This window comes from Brienomyrus brachyistius, chromosome 2 (assembly GCF_023856365.1).
Source record: "Brienomyrus brachyistius isolate T26 chromosome 2, BBRACH_0.4, whole genome shotgun sequence".
Taxonomy (NCBI): domain Eukaryota; kingdom Metazoa; phylum Chordata; class Actinopteri; order Osteoglossiformes; family Mormyridae; genus Brienomyrus; species Brienomyrus brachyistius.
Genome location: NC_064534.1, coordinates 39,087,024 through 39,111,004, shown reverse-complemented (window position 1 = coordinate 39,111,004; position 23,981 = coordinate 39,087,024). Strand labels below are relative to the sequence as shown.

At 44.2% G+C, this 23,981-nt stretch overlaps 16 non-coding genes and 2 pseudogenes across 16 annotated transcripts; all 18 read right to left on the bottom strand.

Moving 5' to 3' along the window:
• Positions 1-3,326: 3,326 nt before the first annotated feature.
• LOC125730995 (5S ribosomal RNA) lies at positions 3,327-3,445 on the bottom strand. Its single transcript, XR_007391287.1, has one exon. It is a non-coding gene; the product is annotated as a 5S ribosomal RNA (ribosomal RNA).
• Positions 3,446-4,526: 1,081 nt separating this feature from the next.
• LOC125736521 (5S ribosomal RNA) lies at positions 4,527-4,645 on the bottom strand. Its single transcript, XR_007395799.1, has one exon. It is a non-coding gene; the product is annotated as a 5S ribosomal RNA (ribosomal RNA).
• A 1,078-nt stretch (positions 4,646-5,723) lies between these two features.
• LOC125732861 (5S ribosomal RNA) lies at positions 5,724-5,842 on the bottom strand. The gene has a single exon (XR_007392225.1). It is a non-coding gene; the product is annotated as a 5S ribosomal RNA (ribosomal RNA).
• Positions 5,843-6,918: 1,076 nt separating this feature from the next.
• LOC125734407 (5S ribosomal RNA) lies at positions 6,919-7,037 on the bottom strand. Its single transcript, XR_007393720.1, has one exon. It is a non-coding gene; the product is annotated as a 5S ribosomal RNA (ribosomal RNA).
• A 1,077-nt stretch (positions 7,038-8,114) lies between these two features.
• LOC125731781 (5S ribosomal RNA) lies at positions 8,115-8,233 on the bottom strand (annotated as a pseudogene).
• Positions 8,234-9,310: 1,077 nt separating this feature from the next.
• Positions 9,311-9,429, bottom strand: LOC125733580 (5S ribosomal RNA). Its single transcript, XR_007392920.1, has one exon. It is a non-coding gene; the product is annotated as a 5S ribosomal RNA (ribosomal RNA).
• Positions 9,430-10,506: 1,077 nt separating this feature from the next.
• Positions 10,507-10,625, bottom strand: LOC125735842 (5S ribosomal RNA). Its single transcript, XR_007395128.1, has one exon. It is a non-coding gene; the product is annotated as a 5S ribosomal RNA (ribosomal RNA).
• Positions 10,626-11,702: 1,077 nt separating this feature from the next.
• LOC125736451 (5S ribosomal RNA) lies at positions 11,703-11,821 on the bottom strand. The gene has a single exon (XR_007395729.1). It is a non-coding gene; the product is annotated as a 5S ribosomal RNA (ribosomal RNA).
• A 1,075-nt stretch (positions 11,822-12,896) lies between these two features.
• LOC125736010 (5S ribosomal RNA) lies at positions 12,897-13,015 on the bottom strand. The gene has a single exon (XR_007395293.1). It is a non-coding gene; the product is annotated as a 5S ribosomal RNA (ribosomal RNA).
• A 1,076-nt stretch (positions 13,016-14,091) lies between these two features.
• Positions 14,092-14,210, bottom strand: LOC125735199 (5S ribosomal RNA). The gene has a single exon (XR_007394498.1). It is a non-coding gene; the product is annotated as a 5S ribosomal RNA (ribosomal RNA).
• Positions 14,211-15,382: 1,172 nt separating this feature from the next.
• On the bottom strand, positions 15,383-15,501 carry LOC125737072 (5S ribosomal RNA). The gene has a single exon (XR_007396338.1). It is a non-coding gene; the product is annotated as a 5S ribosomal RNA (ribosomal RNA).
• A 1,075-nt stretch (positions 15,502-16,576) lies between these two features.
• LOC125737153 (5S ribosomal RNA) lies at positions 16,577-16,695 on the bottom strand. Its single transcript, XR_007396419.1, has one exon. It is a non-coding gene; the product is annotated as a 5S ribosomal RNA (ribosomal RNA).
• Positions 16,696-17,772: 1,077 nt separating this feature from the next.
• LOC125730445 (5S ribosomal RNA) lies at positions 17,773-17,891 on the bottom strand. Its single transcript, XR_007390775.1, has one exon. It is a non-coding gene; the product is annotated as a 5S ribosomal RNA (ribosomal RNA).
• A 1,079-nt stretch (positions 17,892-18,970) lies between these two features.
• Positions 18,971-19,079, bottom strand: LOC125731950 (5S ribosomal RNA; annotated as a pseudogene).
• A 1,078-nt stretch (positions 19,080-20,157) lies between these two features.
• Positions 20,158-20,276, bottom strand: LOC125734132 (5S ribosomal RNA). The gene has a single exon (XR_007393456.1). It is a non-coding gene; the product is annotated as a 5S ribosomal RNA (ribosomal RNA).
• Positions 20,277-21,354: 1,078 nt separating this feature from the next.
• Positions 21,355-21,473, bottom strand: LOC125736070 (5S ribosomal RNA). Its single transcript, XR_007395353.1, has one exon. It is a non-coding gene; the product is annotated as a 5S ribosomal RNA (ribosomal RNA).
• A 1,080-nt stretch (positions 21,474-22,553) lies between these two features.
• Positions 22,554-22,672, bottom strand: LOC125734273 (5S ribosomal RNA). Its single transcript, XR_007393591.1, has one exon. It is a non-coding gene; the product is annotated as a 5S ribosomal RNA (ribosomal RNA).
• Positions 22,673-23,751: 1,079 nt separating this feature from the next.
• LOC125735783 (5S ribosomal RNA) lies at positions 23,752-23,870 on the bottom strand. The gene has a single exon (XR_007395072.1). It is a non-coding gene; the product is annotated as a 5S ribosomal RNA (ribosomal RNA).
• Between the last annotated feature and the right edge of the window lie 111 nt (positions 23,871-23,981).

The following is a 23,981-nucleotide window of genomic DNA, read 5'->3' as shown; positions in this document are numbered from 1 at the left end:
GAACCCTCCCCTCCCCGGAGGATTCATATGTATTATTGCAACAGTATCATTAGCAGCAAACACTGCGTCTGATTTCTGTTTTTGTGCTGTATGGGCGTGTTGGGCATATTCTAGGGCTTGCTGCACTGAACCAGTATTCTGATGTACCCAATGTTTATCTATGTATCTCTTCAGTTCAGGTTTTAGCCCTGTGATGAACGCACGTTTTAACTGTTGCTGATAAACTCCTCCATTTTCCTCATTATGAGGAATTCCTGAATTCCCTCTAAACACCACTCTCATCCTATCCATAAAATCCTCTGGCTCTTCTCCATCTTTTTGCTTGCATTGTGCAATTCTGCCATAATCTGCTCGTCTCATAAACACTGTCTCTATCCTTCCATGTAATTGCTGCATACTCTGTTGCAGAGCTTGTGAATTATGTGCAAGTGGTTGATTGTCTGGTCCATGACCAGTAAAGTCTCCTGCTACTCTTCCCCATTTATGATTGAACAGCTGTCTTAAACATTGGAACATTTCTCTACCATTCAGGTGGAAACTGCTCTGTAGTTCCAATATTGCTGTCCAAAATTCTGGTACCCCTTCATCAACAGGAGGTATTCCCTTTAATGCTGCCGTTCTATCTTCAGCTGTCCATGGTCTATAGACTAACATTGTTTCAGGTCCTCCATCTGGCTCTCTATTAGGGTTTGCCACCTCCACTAGGGGGCATTGTAATTCTATTTCTTCCTCTTCACTATCAATATCAATGCCTTCATTTCGCGGATGCCATCGAACCTTAGCAGTAGCTAGATCGCGCACAGGGTATAACGTAGGATCTCTACTCCTAGTTATAATGGGGGAAGAAGGAAGAGCTGATGGCTTCTTTGGTATTGTGCCCATAGCTGATGGTTGTTTTATTTCCCTTCTATCTACGGGTTGCATGGGGGCAGGCAATAGTGGCGGTGCTGGTGGTCTATTTTCTCTATGTTTTATTTTGGCCACCGTCTCATCATCTAAAGTGACTAGAGCGGCTGCAGTTAATTTATCCTTTCTATCATCCTTTTTCTGCTTTCTACGTACATCTCTTAACTTACTTTGTTCCAACCAATTATCTGAATACTTATATTCTTTTTTCCTTTTCTCCAATTTTCCTTTCTTCAAGGTTTGTAACATTTCTAGTCTTAAATTTCCTTGTAATTTTAAGATATCTGGAGTGTGGAGTTTCCCTTCAAACCCATGTTTTTTTCTCCACCTCTGATTACTTATTTGTCCTGAACCTGGTTTATATCCTTCCATAAACTTCTCATCTCCCTCTAGTTCAATCCTCTTACTCTGATTCTTTCCCATTTTTTTTCTTTCCCGTCTCCGCACTACACAGGTCCTGGGTGGAATTTCACTGGTACGAGATATATGGGAGGACACCAATACGGCCTTCTACTGCACGCTGTTCGTGCAGCGGTATCGGTTTTCAGGGATGAAACCCGTTCTTGATCCTTCAATCACCAGTACTTCTTTCCCACCAGGCAAAATAAGAAATGGACTGACCAAAGCAACTCTAAGCCTCTATAATAGTCTTAGTCCAGTCATTCACACAATACATGCATGTTCATATTTCGCTTAATTACGGCTAAGCCTAACCCCTTTTCTGCTTAATTACGGCTAAGCCTAACCCCTTTTCTGCTTAATTACGGCTAAGCCTAACCCACGTCAATTGACCCGGTTATTTAGCTGAATAACCTTTGTTGTCTCACCTGTCCTGTGTGCCTGTGTTCCGCCACCGAGGTCCGTCAGACATCACCAGACGTCGAGCGCAGTTCTAACCACCGGCCTGATGACGAATTCACGTCACAGGTCTTTCTTGCACCCGTCTCCGAGTGGCTGTCGACAGACTTCGGTGTCGCTCCTCTCGGTGCGCTGGCGATGTCGTCAGGTGTCCTCGGATCCGGCTCGAAGGACCAAATAATATGTTGGAGAAAGCGTCAGGCTTTCCACTCCAACCCTGCACACAGGACCAAACTACAATACAGTATATGTTGGAGAAAGCGACAGGCTTTCCACTCCAACTCTGTACACACCATTAATTACGAGACAACACACTTAGAGTTTTACTTGCACAAGGGTAACCACACTCTCTGCATGCTAGGCTACAAAGGAATGTGTTACAAAGGGTGGTTCCCCTTGGCATCTTTATTTATAGTCAATGGGGGGCAGGGGTCTTGGAGTGAGAACAAAGAAAAGACTGTGAGAGAAGAAGAAGTTCTGGTTTTACTCAGGTGGACAACTATTTAAACACGTGCTCAGGATACGTGTAAACTAATATAATCTAAAGTATGAAGGTAAAGAAAAACAAAATAATGTATATACATATTTACACTCATTGCTGATTATACAGAAATGATAACAAATGATTACTAACAGTTTCTTCAACCTAACACTCAGCCAGCAGCCTACCACAATTATTCCATTCTTTCCGCATCCGCACACTTCCTTCTTTTTAACTCCTTTTCACTACCGCACAGGTTAATCGCCGCACGTCCCCCGCCGGCAAACATTACTCCTTTGCCTACTGCATGCAGGCTTCTCTTAACGACCCTCTGTTATCAACTCCGCTAACAGCCACAAAATCTCCGCCGCACGAAGCCCACTGGTAGCTGCTGAATCACATGCTTCCCCAAAACGTCACGCTGTCAGAACACTGGGAGCTACACACACCAACAAGTCCATACTGCAGGCTGCAGCCAGAACAATTTTCTACATTCAAACATCGACGGCCTCTTCTCTCTAAAAATTCACCGGACCGCTTCTACCACCAGCAAAGAAGTTTCCATCCCTAATTCCTCTGTGATTCCCACTAACCTAAACATTAAGCTGGCATTGAAGGGTGTGAATTACCCCGGCCAATCTGTTCTTTTAAATACAGCTTTTAGCAAGTTTTGAAAGGAGAAGAGCAGAACTTGCTATGCCAATAATATCGAGTCTTCTGTGGCGAAGTGGTTTTTGCATAGAAAACAAAGCGGTCAGTTGAAGAGGAATAATATCAGTACTTTGTTTAAAACTGTGTGTAAAAAGCTGTCTCTTTATCATTAACAATAAGTTGTAAAACGTGAATGGGGAGTGACAGTCTTCAAGTTTGTGAGAAGATCGCGCCCTGGTGGAATAAAGGCACGAACAGCTTACAGCACCTAGAATTACCAGGAAGTATTTAGAGTAAAACGGTTTCTAAAAGCTGCCTTTATGAAAGAGAGAAAAAATATATATATATAAAATAGTAAAATGGAAGGGGAGTGCTAGATTTAAATTAATCGTGAAGTGGAGCGCCCCCTGTATAAAGTAAAAGTGAGAAAAGCTTACAGCACCTGGTATTCCCAGGTGGTCTCCCATCCAAGTACTAACCAGTCCCTACACTGCTTAGTTTCCAAGATCAGATGAGATCGGGCGTGTTCAGGGTGGTATGGCCATAAGCGAGAGACGCTACCAAAAACAGCCCTTTTGCATTACACGCCTCTATACATGCCAGTTGGTCCCATTGGATCCTACTCCTGGTTTTTTTTTTTTTTTTTTATGTGACTCACACTGCAGCCCCACCATCCAATCGGCAACGCCGGACCCACACCAAACATTCACCAAACTACTCAGCCGGCAGCCTACCACAATTATTCCATTCTTTCCGCATCCGCACACTTCCTTCTTTTTAACTCCTTTTCACTACCGCACAGGTTAATCGCCGCACGTCCCCCGCCGGCAAACATTACTCCTTTGCCTACTGCATGCAGGCTTCTCTTAACGACCCTCTGTTATCAACTCCGCTAACAGCCACAAAATCTCCGCCGCACGAAGCCCACTGGTAGCTGCTGAATCACATGCTTCCCCAAAACGTCGCGCTGTCAGAACACTGGGAGCTACACACACGAACAAGTCCATACTGCAGGCTGCAGCCAGAACAATTTTCTACATTCAAACATCGACGGCCTCTTCTCTCTAAAAATTCACCAGACCGCTTCTACCACCAGCAAAGAAGTTTCCATCCCTAATTCCTCTGTGATTCCCACTAACCTAAACATTAATCTGGCATTGAAGGGTGTGAATTACCCCGGCCAATCTGTTCTTTTAAATACAGCTTTTAGCAAGTTTTGAAAGGAGAAGAGCAGAACTTGCTATGCCAATAATATCGAGTCTTCTGTGGCGAAGTGGTTTTTGCATAGAAAACAAAGCGGTCAGTTGAAGAGGAATAATATCAGTACTTTGTTTAAAACTGTGTGTAAAAAGCTGTCTCTTTATCATTAACAATAAGTTGTAAAACGTGAATGGGGAGTGACAGTCTTCAAGTTTGTGAGAAGATCGCGCCCTGGTGGAATAAAGGCACGAACAGCTTACAGCACCTAGAATTACCAGGAAGTATTTAGAGTAAAATGGTGTGTAAAAGCTGCCTTTATGAATGAGAGAAAAATATATAGATATATATAAAATAGTAAAATGGAAGGGGAGTGATAGATTTAAATTAATCGTGAAGTGGAGCGCCCCCTGTATAAAGTAAAAGTAAGAAAAGCTTACAGCACCTGGTATTCCCAGGAGGTCTCCCATCCAAGTACTGACCAGACCCTACGCTGCTTAGCTCCCGAGATCAGACGAGATCGGGCGTGTTCAGGGTGGTATGGCCATAAGCGAGAGACGCTACCAAAAACAGCCCTTTTGCATTACACGCCTCTATACATGCCAGTTGGTCCCATTGGATCCTACTCCTGGTTTTTTTTTTTTTTTTTATGTGACTCACACTGCAGCCCCACCATCCAATCGGCAACGCCGGACCCACACCAAACATTCACCAAACTACTCAGCCGGCAGCCTACCACAATTATTCCATTCTTTCCGCATCCGCACACTTCCTTCTTTTTAACTCCTTTTCACTACCGCACAGGTTAATCGCCGCACGTCCCCCGCCGGCAAACATTACTCCTTTGCCTACTGCATGCAGGCTTCTCTTAACGACCCTCTGTTATCAACTCCGCTAACAGCCACAAAATCTCCGCCGCACGAAGCCCACTGGTAGCTGCTGAATCACATGCTTCCCCAAAACGTCGCGCTGTCAGAACACTGGGAGCTACACACACGAACAAGTCCATACTGCAGGCTGCAGCCAGAACAATTTTCTACATTCAAACATCGACGGCCTCTTCTCTCTAAAAATTCACCAGACCGCTTCTACCACCAGCAAAGAAGTTTCCATCCCTAATTCCTCTGTGATTCCCACTAACCTAAACATTAAGCTGGCATTGAAGGGTGTGAATTACCCCGGCCAATCTGTTCTTTTAAATACAGCTTTTAGCAAGTTTTGAAAGGAGAAGAGCAGAACTTGCTATGCCAATAATATCGAGTCTTCTGTGGCGAAGTGGTTTTTGCATAGAAAACAAAGCGGTCAGTTGAAGAGGAATAATATCAGTACTTTGTTTAAAACTGTGTGTAAAAAGCTGTCTCTTTATCATTAACAATAAGTTGTAAAACGTGAATGGGGAGTGACAGTCTTCAAGTTTGTGAGAAGATCGCGCCCTGGTGGAATAAAGGCACGAACAGCTTACAGCACCTAGAATTACCAGGAAGTATTTAGAGTAAAATGGTGTGTAAAAGCTGCCTTTATGAATGAGAGAAAAATATAGATATATATAAAATAGTAAAATGGAAGGGGAGTGATAGATTTAAATTAATCGTGAAGTGGAGCGCCCCCTGTATAAAGTAAAAGTGAGAAAAGCTTACAGCACCTGGTATTCCCAGGAGGTCTCCCATCCAAGTACTGACCAGACCCTACCCTGCTTGGCTTCCGAGATCGGATGAGATCGGGCGTGTTCAGGGTGGTATGGCCGTAAGCGAGAGACGTGACCAAAAACAGCCCTTTTGCATTACACGCGTGTATACATGCCAGTTAGTCCCATTGGATACTACTAATGTTCTTTTTTTTTTTTTTATCTGACTCACACTGCAGCCCCACCATCCAATCGGCAGCGCCGGACCCACACCAAACATTCACCAAACTACTCAGCCGGCAGCCTACCACAATTATTCCATTCTTTCCGCATCCGCACACTTCCTTCTTTTTAACTCCTTTTCACTACCGCACAGGTTAATCGCCGCACGTCCCCCGCCGGCAAACATTACTCCTTTGCCTACTGCATGCAGGCTTCTATTAACGACCCTCTGTTATCAACTCCGCTAACAGCCACAAAATCTCCGCCGCACCAAGCCCACTGGTAGCTGCTGAATCAGATGCTTCCCCAAAACATCGCGCTGTCAGAACACTGGGAGCTACACACACCAACAAGTCCATACTGCAGGCTGCAGCCAGAACAATTTTCTGCATTCAAACATCGACGGCCTCTTCTCTCTAAAAATTCACCAGACCGCTTCTACCACCAGCAAAGAAGTTTCCATCCCTAATTCCTCTGTGATTCCCACTAACCTAAACATTAAGCTGGCATTGAAGGGTGTGAATTACCCCGGCCAATCTGTTCTTTTAAATACAGCTTTTAGCAAGTTTTGAAAGGAGAAGAGCAGAACTTGCTATGCCAATAATATCGAGTCTTCTGTGGCGAAGTGGTTTTTGCATAGAAAACAAAGCGGTCAGTTGAAGAGGAATAATATCAGTACTTTGTTTAAAACTGTGTGTAAAAAGCTGTCTCTTTATCATTAACAATAAGTTGTAAAACGTGAATGGGGAGTGACAGTCTTCAAGTTTGTGAGAAGATCGCGCCCTGGTGGAATAAAGGCACGAACAGCTTACAGCACCTAGAATTACCAGGCAGTATTTAGAGTAAAACGTGTGTAAAAGCTGCCTTTATGAATGAGAGAAAAAAATATATATATATAAATTAGTAAAATGGAAGGGGAGTGATAGATTTAAATTAATCGTGAAGTGGAGCGCCCCCTGTATAAAGTAAAAGTGAGAAAAGCTTACAGCACCTGGTATTCCCAGGAGGTCTCCCATCCAAGTACTGACCAGACCCTACCCTGCTTGGCTTCCGAGATCGGATGAGATCGGGCGTGTTTAGGGTGGTATGGCCGTAAGCGAGAGATGCTACCAAAAACAGCCCTTTTGCGTTACACGCCTCTATACATGCCAGTTGGTCCCATTGGATCCTACTAATGTTCTTTTTTTTTTTTTTATCTGACTCACACTACAGCCCCACCATCCAATCGGCAGCGCCGGACCCACACCAAACATTCACCAAACTACTCAGCCGGCAGCCTACCACAATTATTCCATTCTTTCCGCATCCGCACACTTCCTTCTTTTTAACTCCTTTTCACTACCGCACAGGTTAATCGCCGCACGTCCCCCGCCGGCAAACATTACTCCTTTGCCTACTGCATGCAGGCTTCTCTTAACGACCCTCTGTTATCAACTCCGCTAACAGCCACAAAATCTCCGCCGCACGAAGCCCACTGGTAGCTGCTGAATCACATGCTTCCCCAAAACGTCGCGCTGTCAGAACACTGGGAGCTACACACACCAACAAGTCCATACTGCAGGCTGCAGCCAGAACAATTTTCTACATTCAAACATCGACGGCCTCTTCTCTCTAAAAATTCACCAGACCGCTTCTACCACCAGCAAAGAAGTTTCCATCCCTAATTCCTCTGTGATTCCCACTAACCTAAACATTAAGCTGGCATTGAAGGGTGTGAATTACCCCGGCCAATCTGTTCTTTTAAATACAGCTTTTAGCAAGTTTTGAAAGGAGAAGAGCAGAACTTGCTATGCCAATAATATCGAGTCTTCTGTGGCGAAGTGGTTTTTGCATAGAAAACAAAGCGGTCAGTTGAAGAGGAATAATATCAGTACTTTGTTTAAAACTGTGTGTAAAAAGCTGTCTCTTTATCATTAACAATAAGTTGTAAAACGTGAATGGGGAGTGACAGTCTTCAAGTTTGTGAGAAGATCGCGCCCTGGTGGAATAAAGGCACGAACAGCTTAGAGCACCTTGAATTACCAGGAAGTATTTAGAGTAAAACGGTGTGTAAAAGCTACCTTTATGAATGAGAGAAAAATATATATATATATAAAATAGTAAAATGGAAGGGGAGTGATAGATTTAAATTAATCGTGAAGTGGAGCGCCCCCTGTATAAAGTAAAAGTGAGAAAAGCTTTAAGAACCTGGTATTCCCAGGAGGTCTCCCATCCAAGTACTAACCAGACCCTACCCTGCTTGGCTTCCGAGATCGGATGAGATCTGGCGTGTTCAGGGTGGTATGGCCATAAGTGAGAGACGCTACCAAAAACAGCCCTTTTGCATTACACGCGTCTATACATGCCAGTTAGTCCCATTGGATCCTACTCCTGGTTTTTTTTTTTTTTTTATCTGACTCACACTGCAGCACCACCATCCAATCGGCAGCGCCGGACCCACACCAAACATTCACCAAACTACTCAGCCGGCAGCCTACCACAATTATTCCATTCTTTCCGCATCCGCACACTTCCTTCTTTTTAACTCCTTTTCACTACCGCACAGGTTAATCGCCGCACGTCCCCCGCCGGCAAACATTACTCCTTTGCCTACTGCATGCAGGCTTCTCTTAACGACCCTCTGTTATCAACTCCGCTAACAGCCACAAAATCTCCGCCGCACGAAGCCCACTGGTAGCTGCTGAATCACATGCTTCCCCAAAACGTCGCGCTGTCAGAACACTGGGAGCTACACACACCAACAAGTCCATACTGCAGGCTGCAGCCAGAACAATTTTTTACATTCAAACATCGACGGCCTCTTTTCTCTAAAAATTCACCAGACCGCTTCTACCACCAGCAAAGAAGTTTCCATCCCTAATTCCTCTGTGATTCCCACTAACCTAAACATTAAGCTGGCATTGAAGGGTGTGAATTACCCCGGCCAATCTGTTCTTTTAAATACAGCTTTTAGCAAGTTTTGAAAGGAGAAGAGCAGAACTTGCTATGCCAATAATATCGAGTCTTCTGTGGCAAAGTGGTTTTTGCATAGAAAACAAAGCGGTCAGTTGAAGAGGAATAATATCAGTACTTTGTTTAAAACTGTGTGTAAAAAGCTGTCTCTTTATCATTAACAATAAGTTGTAAAACGTGAATGGGGAGTGACAGTCTTCAAGTTTGTGAGAAGATCGCGCCCTGGTGGAATAAAGGCACGAACAGCTTACAGCACCTAGAATTACCAGGAAGTATTTAGAGTAAAACGGTGTGTAAAAGCTGCCTTTATGAATGAGAGAAAAATATATATATATATAAAATAGTAAAATGGAAGGGGAGTGATAGATTTAAATTAATCGTGAAGTGGAGCGCCCCCTGTATGAAGTAAAAGTGAGAAAAGCTTACAGCACCTGGAATTCCCAGGTGGTCTCCCATCCAAGTACTAACCAGACCCTACCCTGCTTAGCTTCCAAGATCAGACGAGATCGGGCGTGTTCAGGGTGGTATGGCCGTAAGCGAGAGATGCAACCAAAAACAGCCCTTTTGCATTACACGCCTCTATACATGCCAGTTGGTCCCATTGGATCCTACTAATGTTCTTTTTTTTTTTTTTATCTGACTCACACTGCAGCCCCACCATCCAATCGGCAGCGCCGGACCCACACCAAACATTCACCAAACTACTCAGCCAGCAGCCTACCACAATTATTCCATTCTTTCCGCATCCGCACACTTCCTTCTTTTTAACTCCTTTTCACTACCGCACAGGTTAATCGCCGCACGTCCCCCGCCGGCAAACATTACTCCTTTGCCTACTGCATGCAGGCTTCTCTTAACGACCCTCTGTTATCAACTCCGCTAACAGCCACAAAATCTCCGCCGCACGAAGCCCACTGGTAGCTGCTGAATCACATGCTTCCCCAAAACGTCGCGCTGTCAGAACACTGGGAGCTACACACACCAACAAGTCCATACTGCAGGCTGCAGCCAGAACAATTTTCTACATTCAAACATCGACGGCCTCTTCTCTCTAAAAATTCACCAGACCGCTTCTACCACCAGCAAAGAAGTTTCCATCCCTAATTCCTCTGTGATTCCCACTAACCTAAACATTAAGCTGGCATTGAAGGGTGTGAATTACCCCGGCCAATCTGTTCTTTTAAATACAGCTTTTAGCAAGTTTTGAAAGGAGAAGAGCAGAACTTGCTATGCCAATAATATCGAGTCTTCTGTGGCGAAGTGGTTTTTGCATAGAAAACAAAGCGGTCAGTTGAAGAGGAATAATATCAGTACTTTGTTTAAAACTGTGTGTAAAAAGCTGTCTCTTTATCATTAACAATAAGTTGTAAAACGTGAATGGGGAGTGACAGTCTTCAAGTTTGTGAGAAGATCGCGCCCTGGTGGAATAAAGGCACGAACAGCTTACAGCACCTAGAATTACCAGGAAGTATTTAGAGTAAAACGGTGTGTAAAAGCTACCTTTATGAATGAGAGAAAAATATATATATATATAAAATAGTAAAATGGAAGGGGAGTGATAGATTTAAATTAATCGTGAAGTGGAGCGCCCCCTGTATAAAGTAAAAGTGAGAAAAGCTTACAGCACCTGGTATTCCCAGGAGGTCTCCCATCCAAGTACTAACCAGACCCTACCCTGCTTGGCTTCCGAGATCGGATGAGATCTGGCGTGTTCAGGGTGGTATGGCCATAAGTGAGAGACGCTACCAAAAACAGCCCTTTTGCATTACACGCGTCTATACATGCCAGTTAGTCCCATTGGATCCTACTCCTGGTTTTTTTTTTTTTTTTATCTGACTCACACTGCAGCACCACCATCCAATCGGCAGCGCCGGACCCACACCAAACATTCACCAAACTACTCAGCCGGCAGCCTACCACAATTATTCCATTCTTTCCGCATCCGCACACTTCCTTCTTTTTAACTCCTTTTCACTACCGCACAGGTTAATCGCCGCACGTCCCCCGCCGGCAAACATTACTCCTTTGCCTACTGCATGCAGGCTTCTATTAACGACCCTCTGTTATCAACTCCGCTAACAGCCACAAAATCTCCGCCGCACCAAGCCCACTGGTAGCTGCTGAATCAGATGCTTCCCCAAAACATTGCGCTGTCAGAACACTGGGAGCTACACACACCAACAAGTCCATACTGTAGGCTGCAGCCAGAACAATTTTCTACATTCAAACATCGACGGCCTCTTCTCTCTAAAAATTCACCAGACCGCTTCTACCACCAGCAAAGAAGTTTCCATCCCTAATTCCTCTGTGATTCCCACTAACCTAAACATTAAGCTGGCATTGAAGGGTGTGAATTACCCCGGACAATCTGTTCTTTTAAATACAGCTTTTAGCAAGTTTTGAAAGGAGAAGAGCAGAACTTGCTATGCCAATAATATCGAGTCTTCTGTGGCGAAGTGGTTTTTGCATAGAAAACAAAGCGGTCAGTTGAAGAGGAATAATATCAGTACTTTGTTTAAAACTGTGTGTAAAAAGCTGTCTCTTTATCATTAACAATAAGTTGTAAAACGTGAATGGGGAGTGACAGTCTTCAAGTTTGTGAGAAGATCGCGCCCTGGTGGAATAAAGGCACGAACAGCTTACAGCACCTAGAATTACCAGGAAGTATTTAGAGTAAAACGGTTTCTAAAAGCTGCCTTTTTGAATGAGAGAAAAATATATATATATATAAAATAGTAAAATGGAAGGGGAGTGATAGATTTAAATTAATCGTGAAGTGGAGCGCCCCCTGTATAAAGTAAAAGTGAGAAAAGCTTACAGCACCTGGTATTCCCAGGAGGTCTCCCATCCAAGTACTGACCAGACCCTACCCTGCTTGGCTTACGAGATCGGATGAGATCGGGCGTGTTTAGGGTGGTATGGCCGTAAGCGAGAGACGTGACCAAAAACAGCCCTTTTGCATTACACGCGTCTATACATGCCAGTTAGTCCCATTGGATCCTACTCCTGGTTTTTTTTTTTTTTATCTGACTCACACTGCAGCCCCACCATCCAATCGGCAGCGCCGGACCCACACCAAACATTCACCAAACTACTCAGCCGGCAGCCTACCACAATTATTCCATTCTTTCCGCATCCGCACACTTCCTTCTTTTTAACTCCTTTTCACTACCGCACAGGTTAATCGCCGCACGTCCCCCGCCGGCAAACATTACTCCTTTGCCTACTGCATGCAGGCTTCTATTAACGACCCTCTGTTATCAACTCCGCTAACAGCCACAAAATCTCCGCCGCACCAAGCCCACTGGTAGCTGCTGAATCAGATGCTTCCCCAAAACGTTGCGCTGTCAGAACACTGGGAGCTACACACACCAACAAGTCCATACTGTAGGCTGCAGCCAGAACAATTTTCTACATTCAAACATCGACGGCCTCTTCTCTCTAAAAATTCACCAGACCGCTTCTACCACCAGCAAAGAAGTTTCCATCCCTAATTCCTCTGTGATTCCCACTAACCTAAACATTAAGCTGGCATTGAAGGGTGTGAATTACCCCGGACAATCTGTTCTTTTAAATACAGCTTTTAGCAAGTTTTGAAAGGAGAAGAGCAGAACTTGCTATGCCAATAATATCGAGTCTTCTGTGGCGAAGTGGTTTTTGCATAGAAAACAAAGCGGTCAGTTGAAGAGGAATAATATCAGTACTTTGTTTAAAACTGTGTGTAAAAAGCTGTCTCTTTATCATTAACAATAAGTTGTAAAACGTGAATGGGGAGTGACAGTCTTCAAGTTTGTGAGAAGATCGCGCCCTGGTGGAATAAAGGCACGAACAGCTTACAGCACCTAGAATTACCAGGAAGTATTTAGAGTAAAACGGTTTCTAAAAGCTGCCTTTTTGAATGAGAGAAAAATATATATATATATAAAATAGTAAAATGGAAGGGGAGTGATAGATTTAAATTAATCGTGAAGTGGAGCGCCCCCTGTATAAAGTAAAAGTGAGAAAAGCTTACAGCACCTGGTATTCCCAGGAGGTCTCCCATCCAAGTACTGACCAGACCCTACCCTGCTTGGCATCCGAGATCGGATGAGATCGGGCGTGTTTAGGGTGGTATGGCCGTAAGCGAGAGACGTGACCAAAAACACCCCTTTTGCATTACACGCGTCTATACATGCCAGTTAGTCCCATTGGATCCTACTCCTGTTTTTTTTTTTTTTTTATCTGACTCACACTGCAGCCCCACCATCCAATCGGCAGCGCCGGACCCACACCAAACATTCACCAAACTACTCAGCCGGCAGCCTACCACAATTATTCCATTCTTTCCGCATCCGCACACTTCCTTCTTTTTAACTCCTTTTCACTACCGCACAGGTTAATCGCCGCACGTCCCCCGCCGGCAAACATTACTCCTTTGCCTACTGCATGCAGGCTTCTCTTAACGACCCTCTGTTATCAACTCCGCTAACAGCCACAAAATCTCCGCCGCACGAAGCCCACTGGTAGCTGCTGAATCACATGCTTCCCCAAAACGTCGCGCTGTCAGAACACTGGGAGCTACACACACCAACAAGTCCATACTGCAGGCTGCAGCCAGAACAATTTTCTACATTCAAACATCGACGGCCTCTTCTCTCTAAAAATTCACCAGACCGCTTCTACCACCAGCAAAGAAGTTTCCATCCCTAATTCCTCTGTGATTCCCACTAACCTAAACATTAAGCTGGCATTGAAGGGTGTGAATTACCCCGGCCAATCTGTTCTTTTAAATACAGCTTTTAGCAAGTTTTGAAAGGAGAAGAGCAGAACTTGCTATGCCAATAATATCGAGTCTTCTGTGGCGAAGTGGTTTTTGCATAGAAAACAAAGCGGTCAGTTGAAGAGGAATAATATCAGTACTTTGTTTAAAACTGTGTGTAAAAAGCTGTCTCTTTATCATTAACAATAAGTTGTAAAACGTGAATGGGGAGTGACAGTCTTCAAGTTTGTGAGAAGATCGCGCCCTGGTGGAATAAAGGCACGAACAGCTTAGAGCACCTTGAATTACCAGGAAGTATTTAGAGTAAAACGGTGTGTAAAAGCTACCTTTATGAATGAGAGAAAAATATATATATATATAAAATAGTAAAATGGAAGGGGAGTGATAGATTTAAATTAATCGTGAAGTGGAGCGCCCCCTGTATAAAGTAAAAGTGAGAAAAGCTTACAGCACCTGGTATTCCCAGGAGGTCTCCCATCCAAGTACTAACCAGACCCTACCCTGCTTGACTTCCGAGATCGGATGAGATCTGGCGTGTTCAGGGTGGTATGGCCATAAGTGAGAGACGCTACCAAAAACAGCCCTTTTGCATTACACGCGTCTATACATGCCAGTTAGTCCCATTGGATCCTACTCCTGGTTTTTTTTTTTTTTTTATCTGACTCACACTGCAGCACCACCATCCAATCGGCAGCGCCGGACCCACACCAAACATTCACCAAACTACTCAGCCGGCAGCCTACCACAATTATTCCATTCTTTCCGCATCCGCACACTTCCTTCTTTTTAACTCCTTTTCACTACCGCACAGGTTAATCGCCGCACGTCCCCCGCCGGCAAACATTACTCCTTTGCCTACTGCATGCAGGCTTCTCTTAACGACCCTCTGTTATCAACTCCGCTAACAGCCACAAAATCTCCGCCGCACGAAGCCCACTGGTAGCTGCTGAATCACATGTTTCCCCAAAACGTCGCGCTGTCAGAACACTGGGAGCTACACACACCAACAAGTCCATACTGCAGGCTGCAGCCAGAACAATTTTTTACATTCAAACATCGACGGCCTCTTTTCTCTAAAAATTCACCAGACCGCTTCTACCACCAGCAAAGAAGTTTCCATCCCTAATTCCTCTGTGATTCCCACTAACCTAAACATTAAGCTGGCATTGAAGGGCCAATCTGTTCTTTTAAATACAGCTTTTAGCAAGTTTTGAAAGGAGAAGAGCAGAACTTGCTATGCCAATAATATCGAGTCTTCTGTGGCGAAGTGGTTTTTGCATAGAAAACAAAGCGGTCAGTTGAAGAGGAATAATATCAGTACTTTGTTTAAAACTGTGTGTAAAAAGCTGTCTCTTTATCATTAACAATAAGTTGTAAAACGTGAATGGGGAGTGACAGTTTTCAAGTTTGTGAGAAGATCGCGCCCTGGTGGAATAAAGGCACGAACAGCTTACAGCACCTAGAATTACCAGGAAGTATTTAGAGTAAAACGGTGTGTAAAAGCTACCTTTATTAATGAGAGAAAAAAAAAAAAATAAAAAAAAAAATATATATATATATATATATATATATATATATATACATATATATATATATATATATATATACATATATATATATATATATATATATATATATATATATATATATAAAATAGTAAAATGGAAGGGGAGTGATAGATTTAAATTAATCGTGAAGTGGAGCGCCCCCTGTATAAAGTAAAAGTGAGAAAAGCTTACAGCACCTGGTATTCCCAGGAGGTCTCCCATCCAAGTACTGACCAGACCCTACCCTGCCTGGCTTCCGAGATCGGATGAGATCGGGCGTGTTTAGGGTGGTATGGCCATAAGCGAGAGACGTGACCAAAAACACCCCTTTTGCATTACACGCGTCTATACATGCCAGTTAGTCCCATTGGATCCTACTCCTGGTTTTTTTTTTTTTTATCTGACTCACACTGCAGCCCCACCATCCAATCGGCAGCGCCGGACCCACACCAAACATTCACCAAACTACTCAGCCAGCAGCCAACCACAATTATTCCATTCTTTCCGCATCCGCACACTTCCTTCTTTTTAACTCCTTTTCACTACCGCACAGGTTAATCGCCGCACGTCCCCCGCCGGCAAACATTACTCCTTTGCCTACTGCATGCAGGCTTCTCTTAACGACCCTCTGTTATCAACTCCGCTAACAGCCACAAAATCTCCGCCGCACGAAGCCCACTGGTAGCTGCTGAATCACATGCTTCCCCAAAACGTCGCGCTGTCAGAACACTGGGAGCTACACACACCAACAAGTCCATACTGCAGGCTGCAGCCAGAACAATTTTCTACATTCAAACATCGACGGCCTCTTCTCTCTAAAAATTCACCAGACCGCTTCTACCACCAGCAAAGAAGTTTCCATCCCTAATTCCTCTGTGATTCCCACTAACCTAAACATTAAGCTGGCATTGAAGGGTGTGAATTACCCCGGCCAATCTGTTCTTTTAAATACAGCTTTTAGCAAGTTTTGAAAGGAGAAGAGCAGAACTTGCTATGCCAATAATATCGAGTCTTCTGTGGCGAAGTGGTTTTTGCATAGAAAACAAAGCGGTCAGTTGAAGAGGAATAATATCAGTACTTTGTTTAAAACTGTGTGTAAACAGCTGTCTCTTTATCATTAACAATAAGTTGTAAAACGTGAATGGGGAGTGACAGTCTTCAAGTTTGTGAGAAGATCGCGCCCTGGTGGAATAAAGGCACGAACAGCTTACAGCACCTAGAATTACCAGGAAGTATTTAGAGTAAAACGGTGTGTAAAAGCTACCTTTATGAATGAGAGAAAAATATATATATATATAAAATAGTAAAATGGAAGGGGAGTGATAGATTTAAATTAATCGTGAAGTGGAGCGCCCCCTGTATAAAGTAAAAGTGAGAAAAGCTTACAGCACCTGGTATTCCCAGGAGGTCTCCCATCCAAGTACTAACCAGACCCTACTCTGCTTGGCTTCCGAGATCGGATGAGATCTGGCGTGTTCAGGGTGGTATGGCCATAAGTGAGAGACGCTACCAAAAACAGCCCTTTTGCATTACACGCGTCTATACATGCCAGTTAGTCCCATTGGATCCTACTCCTGGTTTTTTTTTTTTTTTTATCTGACTCACACTGCAGCACCACCATCCAATCGGCAGCGCCGGACCCACACCAAACATTCACCAAACTACTCAGCCGGCAGCCTACCACAATTATTCCATTCTTTCCGCATCCGCACACTTCCTTCTTTTTAACTCCTTTTCACTACCGCACAGGTTAATCGCCGCACGTCCCCCGCCGGCAAACATTACTCCTTTGCCTACTGCATGCAGGCTTCTCTTAACGACCCTCTGTTATCAACTCCGCTAACAGCCACAAAATCTCCGCCGCACGAAGCCCACTGGTAGCTGCTGAATCACATGCTTCCCCAAAACGTCGCGCTGTCAGAACACTGGGAGCTACACACACCAACAAGTCCATACTGTAGGCTGCAGCCAGAACAATTTTCTACATTCAAACATCGACGGCCTCTTCTCTCTAAAAATTCACCAGACCGCTTCTACCACCAGCAAAGAAGTTTCCATCCCTAATTCCTCTGTGATTCCCACTAACCTAAACATTAAGCTGGCATTGAAGGGTGTGAATTACCCCGGCCAATCTGTTCTTTTAAATACAGCTTTTAGCAAGTTTTGAAAGGAGAAGAGCAGAACTTGCTATGCCAATAATATCGAGTCTTCTGTGGCGAAGTGGTTTTTGCATAGAAAACAAAGCGGTCAGTTGAAGAGGAATAATATCAGTACTTTGTTTAAAACTGTGTGTAAAAAGCTGTCTCTTTATCATTAACAATAAGTTGTAAAACGTGAATGGGGAGTGACAGTCTTCAAGTTTGTGAGAAGATCGCGCCCTGGTGGAATAAAGGCACGAACAGCTTACAGCACCTAGAATTACCAGGAAGTATTTAGAGTAAAACGGTTTCTAAAAGCTGCCTTTTTGAATGAGAGAAAAATATATATATATATAAAATAGTAAAATGGAAGGGGAGTGATAGATTTAAATTAATCGTGAAGTGGAGCGCCCCCTGTATAAAGTAAAAGTGAGAAAAGCTTACAGCACCTGGTATTCCCAGGAGGTCTCCCATCCAAGTACTGACCAGACCCTACGCTGCTTGGCATCCGAGATCGGATGAGATCGGGCGTGTTTAGGGTGGTATGGCCGTAAGCGAGAGACGTGACCAAAAACACCCCTTTTGCATTACACGCGTCTATACATGCCAGTTAGTCCCATTGGATCCTACTCCTGGTTTTTTTTTTTTTTTTATCTGACTCACACTGCAGCCCCACCATCCAATCGGCAGCGCCGGACCCACACCAAACATTCACCAAACTACTCAGCCGGCAGCCTACCACAATTATTCCATTCTTTCCGCATCCGCACACTTCCTTCTTTTTAACTCCTTTTCACTACCGCACAGGTTTATCGCCGCATGTCCCCCGCCGGCAAACATTACTCCTTTGCCTACTGCATGCAGGCTTCTCTTAACGACCCTCTGTTATCAACTCCGCTAACAGCCACAAAATCTCCGCCGCACGAAGCCCACTGGTAGCTGCTGAATCACATGCTTCCCCAAAACGTCGCGCTGTCAGAACACTGGGAGCTACACACACCAACAAGTCCATACTGCAGGCTGCAGCCAGAACAATTTTCTACATTCAAACATCGACGGCCTCTTCTCTCTAAAAATTCACCAGACCGCTTCTACCACCAGCAAAGAAGTTTCCATCCCTAATTCCTCTGTGATTCCCACTAACCTAAACATTAAGCTGGCATTGAAGGGTGTGAATTACCCCGGCCAATCTGTTCTTTTAAATACAGCTTTTAGCAAGTTTTGAAAGGAGAAGAGCAGAACTTGCTATGCCAATAATATCGAGTCTTCTGTGGCGAAGTGGTTTTTGCATAGAAAACAAAGCGGTGAGTTGAAGAGGAATTATATCAGTACTTTGTTTAAAACTGTGTGTAAAAAGCTGTCTCTTTATCATTAACAATAAGTTGTAAAACGTGAATGGGGAGTGACAGTCTTCAAGTTTGTGAGAAGATCGCGCCCTGGTGGAATAAAGGCACGAACAGCTTACAGCACCTAGAATTACCAGGAAGTATTTAGAGTAAAACGGTTTCTAAAAGCTGCCTTTATGAATGAGAGAAAAAAAAATATATATATATAAAATAGTAAAATGGAAGGGGAGTGATAGATTTAAATTAATCGTGAAGTGGAGCGCCCCCTGTATAAAGTAAAAGTGAGAAAAGCTTACAGCACCTGGTATTCCCAGGAAGTCTCCCATCCAAGTACTAACCAGACCCTACCCTGCTTAGCTTCCAAGATCAGGCGTGTTCAGGGTGGTATGGCCGTAAGCGAGAGATGCTACCAAAAACAGCCCTTTTGCATTACACGCCTCTATACATGCCAGTTGGTCCCATTGGATCCTACTAATGTTCTTTTTTTTTTTTTTATCTGACTCACACTGCAGCCCCACCATCCAATCGGCAGCGCCGGACCCACACCAAACATTCACCAAACTACTCAGCCGGCAGCCTACCACAATTATTCCATTCTTTCCGCATCCGCACACTTCCTTCTTTTTAACTCCTTTTCACTACCGCACAGGTTAATCGCCGCACGTCCCCCGCCGGCAAACATTACTCCTTTGCCTACTGCATGCAGGCTTCTCTTAACGACCCTCTGTTATCAACTCCGCTAACAGCCACAAAATCTCCGCCGCACGAAGCCCACTGGTAGCTGCTGAATCACATGCTTCCCCAAAACGTCGCGCTGTCAGAACACTGGGAGCTACACACACCAACAAGTCCATACTGCAGGCTGCAGCCAGAACAATTTTTTACATTCAAACATCGACGGCCTCTTCTCTCTAAAAATTCACCAGACCGCTTCTACCACCAGCAAAGAAGTTTCCATCCCTAATTCCTCTGTGATTCCCACTAACCTAAACATTAAGCTGGCATTGAAGGGTGTGAATTACCCCGGCCAATCTGTTCTTTTAAATACAGCTTTTAGCAAGTTTCGAAAGGAGAAGAGCAGAACTTGCTATGCCAATAATATCGAGGCTTCTGTGGCGAAGTGGTTTTTGCATAGAAAACAAAGCGGTCAGTTGAAGAGGAATAATATCAGTACTTTGTTTAAAACTGTGTGTAAAAAGCTGTCTCTTTATCATTAACAATAAGTTGTAAAACGTGAATGGGGAGTGACAGTTTTCAAGTTTGTGAGAAGATCGCGCCCTGGTGGAATAAAGGCACGAAGAGCTTACAGCACCTAGAATTACCAGGCAGTATTTAGAGTAAAACGGTGTGTAAAAGCTGCCTTTATGAAAGAGAGAAAATAAAAATATATATATAAAATAGTAAAATGGAAGGGGAGTAATAGATTTAAATTAATCGTGAAGTCGAGCGCCCCCTGTATAAAGTAAAAGTGAGAAAAGCTTACAGCACCTGGTATTCCCAGGGGGTCTCCCATCCAAGTACTAACCAGACCCTACGCTGCTTAGCTTCCGAGATCAGACGAGATCGGGCGTGTTCAGGGTGGTATGGCCGTAAGCGAGAGATGCTACCAAAAACAGCCCTTTTGCATTACACGCCTCTATACATGCCAGTTGGTCCCATTGGATCCTACTCCTGGTTTTTTTTTTTTTTTTTATGTGACTCACACTGCAGCCCCACCATCCAATCGGCAACGCCGGACCCACACCAAACATTCACCAAACTACTCAGCCGGCAGCCTACCACAATTATTCCATTCTTTCCGCATCCGCACACTTCCTTCTCTTTAACTCCTTTTCACTACCGCACAGGTTAATCGCCGCACGTCCCCCGCCAGCAAACATTACTCCTTTGCCTACTGCATGCAGGCTTCTCTTAACGACCCTCTGTTATCAACTCCGCTAACAGCCACAAAATCTCCGCCGCACGAAGCCCACTGGTAGCTGCTGAATCACATGCTTCCCCAAAACGTTGCGCTGTCAGAACACTGGGAGCTACACACACCAACAAGTCCATACTGCAGGCTGCAGCCAGAACAATTTTCTACATTCAAACATCGATGGCCTCTTCTCTCTAAAAATTCACCAGACCGCTTCTACCACCAGCAAAGAAGTTTCCATCCCTAATTCCTCTGTGATTCCCACTAACCTAAACATTAAGCTGGCATTGAAGGGTGTGAATTACCCCGGCCAATCTGTTCTTTTAAATACAGCTTTTAGCAAGTTTTGAAAGGAGAAGAGCAGAACTTGCTATGCCAATAATATCGAGGCTTCTGTGGCGAAGTGGTTTTTGCATAGAAAACAAAGCGGTCAGTTGAAGAGGAATAATATCAGTACTTTGTTTAAAACTGTGTGTAAAAAGCTGTCTCTTTATCATTAACAATAAGTTGTAAAACGTGAATGGGGAGTGACAGTCTTCAAGTTTGTGAGAAGATCGCGCCCTGGTGGAATAAAGGCACGAACAGCTTACAGCACCTAGAATTACCAGGAAGTATTTAGAGTAAAACGGTTTCTAAAAGCTGCCTTTATGAATGAGAGAAAAAAATATATATATATAAAATAGTAAAATGGAAGGGGAGTGCTAGATTTAAATTAATCGTGAAGTGGAGCGCCCCCTGTATAAAGTAAAAGTGAGAAAAGCTTACAGCACCTGGTATTCCCAGGTGGTCTCCCATCCAAGTACTAACCAGACCCTACGCTGATTAGCTTCCGAGATCAGACGAGATCGGGCGTGTTCAGGGTGGTATGGCCATAAGCGAGAGACGCTACCAAAAACAGCCCTTTTGCATTACACGCCTCTATACATGCCAGTTGGTCCCATTGGATCCTACTCCTGGTTTTTTTTTTTTTTTTTATGTGACTCACACTGCAGCCCCACCATCCAATCGGCAACGCCGGACCCACACCAAACATTCACCAAACTACTCAGCCGGCAGCCTACCACAATTATTCCATTCTTTCCGCATCCGCACACTTCCTTCTCTTTAACTCCTTTTCACTACCGCACAGGTTAATCGCCGCACGTCCCCCGCCAGCAAACATTACTCCTTTGCCTACTGCATGCAGGCTTCTCTTAACGACCCTCTGTTATCAACTCCGCTAACAGCCACAAAATCTCCGCCGCACGAAGCCCACTGGTAGCTGCTGAATCACATGATTCCCCAAAACGTTGCGCTGTCAGAACACTGGGAGCTACACACACGAACAAGTCCATGCTGCAGGCTGCAGCCAGAACAATTTTCTACATTCAAACATCGACGGCCTCTTCTCTCTAAAAATTCACCAGACCGCTTCTACCACCAGCAAAGAAGTTTCCATCCCTAATTCCTCTGTGATTCCCACTAACCTAAACATTAAGCTGGCATTGAAGGGTGTGAATTACCCCGGCCAATCTGTTCTTTTAAATACAGCTTTTAGCAAGTTTTGAAAGGAGAAGAGCAGAACTTGCTATGCCAATAATATCGAGGCTTCTGTGGCGAAGTGGTTTTTGCATAGAAAACAAAGCGGTCAGTTGAAGAGGAATAATATCAGTACTTTGTTTAAAACTGTGTGTAAAAAGCTGTCTCTTTATCATTAACAATAAGTTGTAAAACGTGAATGGGGAGTGACAGTTTTCAAGTTTGTGAGAAGATCGCGCCCTGGTGGAATAAAGGCACGAACAGCTTACAGCACCTAGAATTACCAGGAAGTATTTAGAGTAAAACGGTGTGTAAAAGCTGCCTTTATGAATGAGAGAAAAATATATATATATATATAAAATAGTAAAATGGAAGGGGAGTGATAGATTTAAATTAATCGTGAAGTGGAGCGCCCCCTGTATAAAGTAAAAGTGAGAAAAGCTTACAGCACCTGGTATTCCCAGGAGGTCTCCCATCCAAGTACTAACCAGACCCTACCCTGCTTGGCTTCCAAGATCAGACGAGATCGGGCGTGTTCAGGGTGGTATGGCCGTAAGCGAGAGATGCTACCAAAAACAGCCCTTTTGCGTTACACGCCTCTATACATGCCAGTTGGTCCCATTGGATCCTACTAATGTTCTTTTTTTTTTTTTTTATCTGACTCACACTACAGCCCCACCATCCAATCGGCAGCGCCGGACCCACACCAAACATTCACCAAACTACTCAGCCGGCAGCCTACCACAATTATTCCATTCTTTCCGCATCCGCACACTTCCTTCTTTTTAACTCCTTTTCACTACCGCACAGGTTAATCGCCGCACGTCCCCCGCCGGCAAACATTACTCCTTTGCCTACTGCATGCAGGCTTCTCTTAACGACCCTCTGTTATCAACTCGGCTAACAGCCACAAAATCTCCGCCGCACGAAGCCCACTGGTAGCTGCTGAATCACATGCTTCCCCAAAACGTCGCGCTGTTAGAACACTGGGAGCTACACACACCAACAAGTCCATACTGCAGGCTGCAGCCAGAACAATTTTCTACATTCAAACATCGACGGCCTCTTCTCTCTAAAAATTCACCAGACCGCTTCTACCACCAGCAAAGAAGTTTCCATCCCTAATTCCTCTGTGATTCCCACTAACCTAAACATTAAGCTGGCATTGAAGGGTGTGAATTACCCCGGCCAATCTGTTCTTTTAAATACAGCTTTTAGCAAGTTTTGAAAGGTGAAGAGCAGAACTTGCTATGCCAATAATATCGAGTCTTCTGTGGCGAAGTGGTTTTTGCATAGAAAACAAAGCGGTCAGTTGAAGAGGAATAATATCAGTACTTTGTTTAAAACTGTGTGTAAAAAGCTGTCTCTTTATCATTAACAATAAGTTGTAAAACGTGAATGGGGAGTGACAGTCTTCAAGTTTGTGAGAAGATCGCGCCCTGGTGGAATAAAGGCACGAAGAGCTTACAGCACCTAGAATTACCAGGCAGTATTTAGAGTAAAACGGTGTGTAAAAGCTGCCTTTATGAAAGAGAGAAAATAAAAATATATATATAAAATAGTAAAATGGAAGGGGAGTAATAGATTTAAATTAATCGTGAAGTGGAGCGCCCCCTGTATAAAGTAAAAGTGAGAAAAGCTTACAGCACCTGGTATTCCCAGGTGGTCTCCCATCCAAGTACTAACCAGACCCTATGCTGCTTAGCTTCCGAGATCAGACGAGATCGGGCGTGTTCAGGGTGGTATGGCCGTAAGCGAGAGATACTACCAAAAACAGCCCTTTTGCATTACACGCCTCTATACATGCCAGTTGGTCCCATTGGATCCTACTCCTGTTTTTTTTTTTTTTTTTTTATGTGACTCACAC